Source organism: Bufo gargarizans, chromosome 11 (assembly GCF_014858855.1).
Source record: "Bufo gargarizans isolate SCDJY-AF-19 chromosome 11, ASM1485885v1, whole genome shotgun sequence".
Classification (NCBI taxonomy): domain Eukaryota; kingdom Metazoa; phylum Chordata; class Amphibia; order Anura; family Bufonidae; genus Bufo; species Bufo gargarizans.
The window spans coordinates 93,629,091-93,638,049 of record NC_058090.1 but is presented as its reverse complement, the minus strand read 5'-3'; the positions used below and the strand labels follow the sequence as shown (position 1 = coordinate 93,638,049).

The 8,959-nt window shown below is 43.0% G+C and overlaps 1 long non-coding RNA gene across 1 annotated transcript; it reads right to left on the bottom strand.

The window, feature by feature from the left end:
• Positions 1-3,780: 3,780 nt before the first annotated feature.
• On the bottom strand, positions 3,781-7,237 carry LOC122922170. Its single transcript, XR_006387098.1, has 3 exons — positions 6,474-7,237; positions 6,020-6,384; positions 3,781-4,235 (listed from the first exon to the last, which is right to left on the bottom strand). It is a non-coding gene; the product is annotated as an uncharacterized LOC122922170 (long non-coding RNA).
• Positions 7,238-8,959: the final 1,722 nt, after the last annotated feature.

Below are 8,959 nucleotides of genomic sequence, written 5' to 3'. Positions count from 1 at the left end.
AATGGAGAGGTACTTTGGCTTTCCAAGGAGACCCCACCCTTCATGAATATAGAAAAAATAGTAAATAGCAAAGTTTTGAATAATGATCTCAGACATCTTCCAAGAAACTGCCATACAGGACAATTGGAAAACTTTCATAGTTTGGCCCTAAAATACAGAACTAAAAGAATCCATTTTGGCATAGACGCAATGGAGGCCAGGACCAAATTAGCTGCCCTGACTCATAACAGAAATGTTGGTCGAGAGCAAGCAGTGATCAAGTGCCCAAAGAAAAATTCTGAATCAACTGGAACAAAATGTACCTGTCTTGTGATTCCAAAGGGTACAACAAGATGGATAGTACGTGACGTTTATGAAAAAAAATCAGTAGACTATCTCGAAGATATATGTGTAGACGTTTTGAAACTAGTCAAGGGTGATCTTAAATCAACATGGACATCTAGAGCACCGACATTACCACCGAATATCATCAACAAGGAAAGACCACAAAAAGAGGACATTAAACGCCAGCGAATCAGTCGATTCAAATCTATTTAAATACAGTTGAAAATTTGAGCGGTGGACACATTCCAGTTAACTGAAAACTGTTCAGATTTATGTTTTCTTCAAATAGATACCCTTTGTTTTTTCTGATTCTTTATTATAGACTAGTTGATAACGATCGCTTGGATCTCAGATATGTTCCTCTGGCGATTTAACTGTTTTACAGATACATGGTGCAGCTAGTTCAGTTTGCCGCACTAAACTCATCTAATTTTGAAAGTTTTTTTTTAACTCGCTATGGCCATATACATTTAATACATTGTTATAGAGCACACTAATACATGAATGTAATGCTACCTTGTTCTTTTTCTTTACACTTGCAGAAGTTGCAAATGAGCACTCGAAGGTGAGCAGGGGCGAGCACTCGAAGGTGACCAGGGGTGGTGCTTAATGTGTTTGAGGCCAGGCTGCTCTCCCTTCTTTCATTGTTTCCCCGCCCAGCCTCTGCCCGTGCCAGAAACAGCTTGATGCAAGGGAATAGGGGGTGGGCATAGGCAGAAGCTGAGAGGGGAAACAATGAAAGAAGGTTTTAGCAGCCTGGTCTCAAACACAGTAAGCACCATCCCTGGTCCCCTTTGAGTCCTCATTTGCAACTTCTGCAAGTGTAAAGAAAAATAACAAGGTAGCATTACATTCATGTATCGGTGTGCTCTATAACAATGTATTAAATGTATATTGTCCTATGGAGGAGCAAGAAAACATTTATTTATCCTTTATTTAACGTTATTTTGGAAACACATGTGTAATTATAATAAAAACTATACAAAGAAACTCAAGTAAAGAAAATATTCTCAAACATAAAGAAAGCTACTGTATGTTTATTTTTATGCCACTTGAACCAGTGGCGTATGGATCGCCATAGCAGCCATAGCAATGGCTATGGGGACCTACACCACTGGGGGGCCGCCGACAACTGAGGATTAAAAAAATAACAATAAAATTTATGTGGCGAGTGGGCTGGGCTTGGTGCTCTGATAGGGGGCGGTTGGACTCGGAGCCGGAGGCCGTAGGTAGAGAGGCAGTCTGGGAGGTGGTTGGCCGGAAGTGGAGGAGGCGGAGTCGCAGACTTGGAGCGGCACGTACAAGGATAGGAAGCTGCGAGGTGAGCTGCTGGAGTGTGGGTGGGTCAAGTGCCGGGGCCCACTGTGCCAGCTCACTCCTGCAGCTAAATATGATAGGTCCCAAATGTCGCAGGCGGCTGCCTTCATGTCCCGGCTTATGATACGTGTGCTGCTGCCTCTCACTCACTGTGCGATGCTGCTATCCTTGGCTCCGCCTCCTCACACAGCAAGGGAAAAGAGCTTGAGAGAGAGAGAGACCTGCAGAAGGAGGGGCCGGGTCCCAGGAAAATAACCTGATCATTGCCTCCTCCTTCTGCAGTCCTCCGTGCTCATGACATGCCCCACGTTCTTCTGTGATCACCAGAGAGTGACAACTCAGTGTGGCTGCTCCTGCCTTTCTACCATCACTGCAGAGTTGCTTCCTGTCCTGCTTGCTGCTGGCCTGTCTTCAAACTAGTAAGCTAGTAAGGTCCTTTTTTTTTTTCTTCATTCTTTTGTCCAGTTGTTTAATTTTAACCCCTCGAGGCTCAGACATGTCACAGTGACTGAGCTTTTTCCATTAGCCAAATAGTGAGTCTCAGCCAGCACCACTCCCCTCCCATGATGTCCCATTTACTTATAATTAGGACATGCTGTAAGATTTTGTATGGAGAAGTATTACTTGTCCATGCTAAATCTTTTGGATGTGTCCTTAGTAGGTGTTGTCAGTAGTTACTGTCACTCAGCCCTGCTGTCACCACCAAGTATCGCTGATGACCCACCTTTAGGGTCCAGTCACACGACCGTAATTCTTGGTCCGCCTCTGTGCAACAATTTTGCGTAATGTGTGCGGTCCCATTCATTTAAATCGGGCTGCAAAAGATGCGGACTGCAACAGTTGTCAGTGTTCCCTGTACAGAGAGAGAAGGGGGCCCGTATAGAAAAGTTCAGTATGAGGCTTCATTCACATCACCGTTTAGCCATTCCGTTCTCCTGCTCAATTTAGGAGCAGGACAATGTAAAGGACAGATTTGGAACATAACGGAGCCTACGGATCCCATAGACTATAATAAAGTCTGTTAGGTTTCCGCTCAGAAGATGATTTTGGAGAAGAAACAAAAGTAGTGCATGCAAGACTTTTGTCTCCGCTTCCTTCAAAAATCTTCTTCTGAGCGAACACCTAACAGACCCCATTATAGTCTACGGGGTCCTTAGGATCGGTTCGGCTCAGTTATGTGCCAAATCCGTCCTCTCCATTCTCCTGCTCCTAAATGGAGCAGGAGAACAGAAAGGCTGAACGGTGATGTGAAAGAACCCTGAGTTGTCACTGGGTTTTCACCGCTGTCTCCGGCGGCTTCCTGCATGGCCCGTCTTATGATCACCTAGGCTATGCAGGCAGTGTTGTGCTCCACTCACTATGCGGTGCTGAGACAATGGATGGAGCGGACTGCGGCTGTGAGCCTGCCCTATACACAGCAGGTGCTAAGACAATGTATGGAGCGGACTGCGGCGGTGAGCCTGCCCTATACACAGCAGGTGCTAAGACAATGTATGGAGCGGACTGCGGCGGTGAGCCTGCCCTATACACAGCAGGTGCTAAGACAATGTATGGAGCGGACTGCGGCGGTGAGCCTGCCCCATACACTGCAGGTGCTAAGACAATGTATGGAGCGGACTGCGGCGGTGAGCCTGCCCTATACACAGCAGGTGCTAAGACAATGTATGGAGCGGACTGCGGCAGTGAGCCTGCCCCATACACAGCAGGTGCTAAGACAATGTATGGAGCGGACTGCGGCGGTGAGCCTGCCCTATACACAGCAGGTGCTGTGACGATCTCACCATCGTATAAGTGTCTGTCCATATGTATGTGTCTGTCCCTGTGTCTGTGTGTCTCTCCCTGTGTGTCACCATCACAATGCCCACGGTGTTCCTATGTCTTGGCGCACACCATTGTTTTTCTTGTGAAATTCCCAATTAGTTTGATGTGTCACATGACCCTCTTCCTATTGAAAATAAAAAATTTGGAATCAAAATGTCCGACTTCAAAATGGCCGCAGTGGTCACCTCCCATTTTGAAAAGTTTCCCCCCCTCACATATACTAATGTGCCACAAACAGGAAGTTAATATCACCAACCATTCCCATTTTATTAAGGTGTATCCATATAAATGGCCCACCCTGTATTTTTTTAACAAACACATTACACTTTTTAAAGCATTTATATATTATATATATTAACCAGTAATGAGATTCAACTTCAATTTTTTTTTTTAAATATCATGAATTTTAATTTGAAATTGAAAACATAAACAACAAAATATTAATACTATAGTTGCTTTAAGCGGGTGCCTGTACTTTTAGTATAGATTACCTATTCTATTAATATACCATTAATATAAAATAGTAGTTATTTCTACCCCTGGCAACAAAAACTGATTTATTCATTTTTTCAATAACAAGAGCTTATTCATAGGCCATAAATTCAGCTGGAATATCAGGTGCATGCTTGAAACCAGTGTATTCCTCATCCGTGTCAGCAAAGGCTTGCCGTACTTTATGCACCACACATGCCGGGATGGGTCGTCGATTACCCTTCCCAAGATATCCATGCACCCATGCAGTAAAAGTCCGATATGCAGTCTTTCTGCGTTGTCTATAAATATAAAAAATGTAATTTATTCAAATACTTCTAAAAAAAAATGAAAGGGATTATATAAAACAATTCTAGCCTTTTCTAATCAGCCCATCCATCATAATACAGAATGTTTGACTCTTAGGCCCCTTTCACACTTGCGTTGTCCAGATCCGGCATAGAGTTCCGTCGTCGGGGCTCTATGCCGGAAGAATCCTGATCAGGATTATCCCAATGCATTCTGAATGGAGAGAAATCCGTTCAGGATGCATCAGGATGTCTTCAGTTCCGGAACGGAACGTTTTTTGGCCGGAGAAAATACCGCAGCATGCTACGCTTTTTGCTCCGGCCAAAAATCCTGAAGACTTGCCGCAAGGCCGGATCCAGAATTAATGCCCATTGAAAGGCATTGATCCGGATCCGGCCTTAAGCTAAACGTTGTTTCGGCGCATTACCGGATCCGACGTTTAGCTTTATCTCAATGGTTACCATGGCTGCCGGGACGCTAAAGTCCTGGCAGCCATGGTAAAGTGTAGCGGGGAGCGGGGGAGCAGCATACTTACCGTCCGTGCGGCTCCCGGGGCGCTCCAGAGTGACGTCAGGGCGCCCCAGGCGCAAGGATGACGTGATCGCATGTACACGTCATCCATGCGCCTGGGGCGCTCTGACGTCACTCTGGAGCGCCCCGGGAGCCGCGCGGACGGTAAGTATGCCGCTCCCCCGCTCTCCACTCCTACTATGGCAACCAGGACTTTAATAGCGTCCTGGGTGCCATAGTAACACTGAAAGCATTTTGAAGACTGATCCGTCTTTAAATGCTTTCAGTACACTTGCGTTTTTCCGGATCCGGCGTGTAATTCCGGCAAGTGGAGTACACGCCGGATCCGGACAACGCAAGTGTGAAAGGGCCCTTAGTACAATGGTACCTTTTTTGTGTTGTTTGTTTTAAACATAATAAAAAAAAAAATATATTTCTAAAAGTATCCTATTCAGCTTCTAGAGGTTCCCCCAGTTGGCATTAATGGAACATGTCAATGTAAAAAAAAAAAGTTCTTTCTGCCTTCTGATCAGCCCTTCTGTCGTATAACCACCTCCAGCTATCGAAAGTTACAAGAGTCAAGTGAATAAATCAAGCTAGAAAATGTTCTGCAACTGAGCGTTCCTATGGCCATTTATGGCGTAGAATTTTTTTTTTCTGTATTGTTCATGAGCACGACAAATAAATACAGCCGTCCCGCCGTTCTCTGATGCACCTGGTCACGTCTTCAGGCTCGAGTCTGAGGCGTTGTTAATGATAGAACAGAATGGCATCACAACAAAATATTTGAATTACACCAATTAAAATAAGTTCCAGATTATACTGCCATCACCAAAGTCAACATTGACCAGAATAACAGCCAAGTTCCCTTGTATTGGAGTGACCTTGTATTCTACCCTCTCATTCCGATCGCACATCCGAACCCTTTCACCCACCTGTCGCCTCAGACTGAAAAACCTATCCAGCATCCGCACCTTACTCAACTTTTAATCTGCTTGTACATGTCCTCATCATCTCTTGGCTACACTAGCGCAACATTCTATTGTGTGGTCTTCCATCTAGCACTCTTGGACCACAGAACTTTATTTCAGCTTAGTATCTATCCTTGTGATAGATCATCAGAATCTGATCATCGGGGGTCCTAGTCCACGGACTACCGCCGATCGGATGCTGATGATCTATAACGAGGATAGATCTGCAGCTGTAAGAAAGTTCAGGTAACCCCTTAAGAAAAATAAAATGAATAAGATATAATATTTGACATTACCTGTTCATGTCTTTGGCAGGTGGTGGTGCTTGTTGTTGCCCAACCGTGCGAAACACCACACTAACGGTATCTTCTCTTTGGCAGAAAATAGAAAAGAATTCATGTGTAGTGATGCAACCCGATTCCTCAATAAATTCTTGTGCATTTTCTACCTCTCTGCAACATGTAGATTCGATGTTTGTTTTCATTATTGGACAGTTGTCACAAAGACACCAATCTCATTTTCCTATACGACAATTAGAGTTTGCCGGTTGAAAAACGATATACTGGCTGTTTTCATCTCTAATAGGATTGCTGGGGAAACAGTTGGTGTTCAAGAGATCTCCAAAATATTTTATTCTTAACTGAGACATAAGTTCTTGTAACTGTAAAAAAAATATATTAATAAATAATTGTAATCAACATTCAAGTTGGTTAATTAGTATTAGTATGATATTTCAAAATATCTAATTACCTCCGGATCCTCAGAATCATTTTTTATTTTTGTATCTGCCGTCAACAATGTTTGTTGAGATACGGTTGTTGTTACTTCCTCCAACGGGAACACGTTCTCCGAACCATGCAAATCAGAGTTTTCAAATAACGCCTGAAACAAAATAAAAAATGTATTCAAAATATTTATTATGAAATATTAATCATTAAATACAAATATTATGTTTGATCTTTGCAATCAAATTTGTCATGTTATTTGATAACAGGGTTTCTGCGACAACACATGTATCGAATAAACATAACATTTATATTGCATTGATCAACCAGAGTATTAGTAATTGACGATGAAAAAGGGGTGGCACTCTAGACCATTTAGTGCTACCAGGAAATTTTTTTTAAATTAAAGTTTAATTACTCCATAATCAAGATAACAAAATAAATTTGTATCATAATTAATCAGTTGATAAATTAATAATTATCTATAATGAATTTTTTTTTTTTTTTTTAAAGTGAGGTGAGACCAGCTAGATTGAACTAACTTTTACATACTTCTAGATTAAGAGATTCATCCTCAACGTAGCATGCTAATATATTGTAATTTGTATTCAACAAAATACTTGAATCAGATTGTGTAGATAATATCACGTATAGATCGCTGCAATCATTTGCAGGGATGTTCTCTTCCGTCTAAATTTTTTTTAAAAGAAAACGGTTTGAAAAAAATAATATCTTTATAAAAAAAAAATTAAAGGAAGAATTAATACTCTTTATAATTCTATTTTTCAAAATTGTCATACATTGATTTAATTACATACATATAGAATTTATACTATATAGAAAACGAAAATTTCAGACAAAAAACAATTGAAACCATAGACGTATGGGCAACAACAGAAAAGGTGTGTACTGCATGTTAACTTTCAATTAAAAAGCTCAGTGTTAGGCTAGGTCTACACGACGACATTTGTCGCGCAACATTTTGTTGCACCAATGTCGCGCGACAATTTTTATAATGGTAGTCTATGGTGTCGCACTGCCATTCGAGATGGATTTTTCTGCGACTGTCGCGTCGCAGTCGCAGCATGTCGCATGTTGCAGTGCGACACCATAGACTGCCATTATAAAAATTGTCGTGCGACATTGGTGCAACAAAATGTTGCGCGACAAATGTCGTTGTGTAGACCTAGCCTTACTGCCCTCCCTGTGAGAGGTCTGAGCAGATATGAAATATTTGCAGCACTTGAGTCTATCGGACAGGTCTCTGTGTTGAAATGTGACTCTCGATGTTTTTTGTCGTTTGAAAGATGTTCCTTCTATAAATTTTCTGCTCATTTGCAGTTTATTTGATATCATTAAACATGCTTCTCTCAGAAGACCTTGTGTTAGATATTTACTGCAGTAGTATTTTTAAGGGTTTTGGAAGATCTCCGGTTTCTAAATTGTCTCATGTTGACTCCTTTATTGACTTTAGACTATCATTTAAAAAAAGAAATATACGGTACCCGTATTTTTCGCCCATAAGACGCACCTAGGTTTTTGAGGAGGAAAATAAGAAAAAAAAAATTGGAACCAAAAGGTATGCTTTTGGTGGGTTTTGAACTAATTGTGGTTTGTGGCTGGCACAGTTATGGGGGATCTATGGGTGACGCACTGTTATGGGGGATCTATGGGTGACGCACTGTTATGGGGGATCTGTGGGTGACGCACTGTTATGGGGGATCTGTGGGTGACGCACTGTTATGGGGGGATCTGTGGGTGACACTTAGGGGGGGATCTGTGGGTGACACTTGGGGGGGATCTGTGGGTGACACTTGAGGGGGTCTGTGGGTGACACTTGGGGGGTCTGTGGGTGACACCTAGGGGGGGATCTGTGGGTGACACTTAGGGGGGGGATCTGTGGGTGACACTTAGGGGGGGGATCTGTGGGTGACACTTGAGGAACTGTGTGTGGCTCTTATTGGGCTCTCTGGATGGCACTGTTATGGGGATCTGTGTATGACACATATATTGCATCTTATGCTATGTGTCATCCACAGATCGCCTCCATAAGTTTCCCTGTAGTGAATAACCCTCAATACATGGGGTGGGGGTCGCATCTGCTTTTATAATGACAGCGGGGCCCGTGCAGTGACTGTATTCTACTACACGGGCCCCGCTCACTGTATAATCGTATCTCTAATAGTTAATTGTTATGTATATAATCCCATAATCAGCGCTGTGTATTACGGTATTTACAACTACAAGCGCTGGGTAGCAGAGAGGAGGGAGGAGGCAGGCCGGGAGGACAGGCGCAGGCAGCATGAGTCATACGTCATGCGCCCACGCCGCCTGCTTCATTCATAAAGTGGGCAGCGCAGGCGCGTGACGTAGTGACTCACGCTGCCAGCGCCCGTCCTCCCTCCTCTCTGCTACCTACCGGAGCGGCGGGAGCTTGTAGTTGTAATTAATACACAGCGCTGATTATGCGATTATATACATAAGAATTAACTATTAACCCCTTAGTGACCA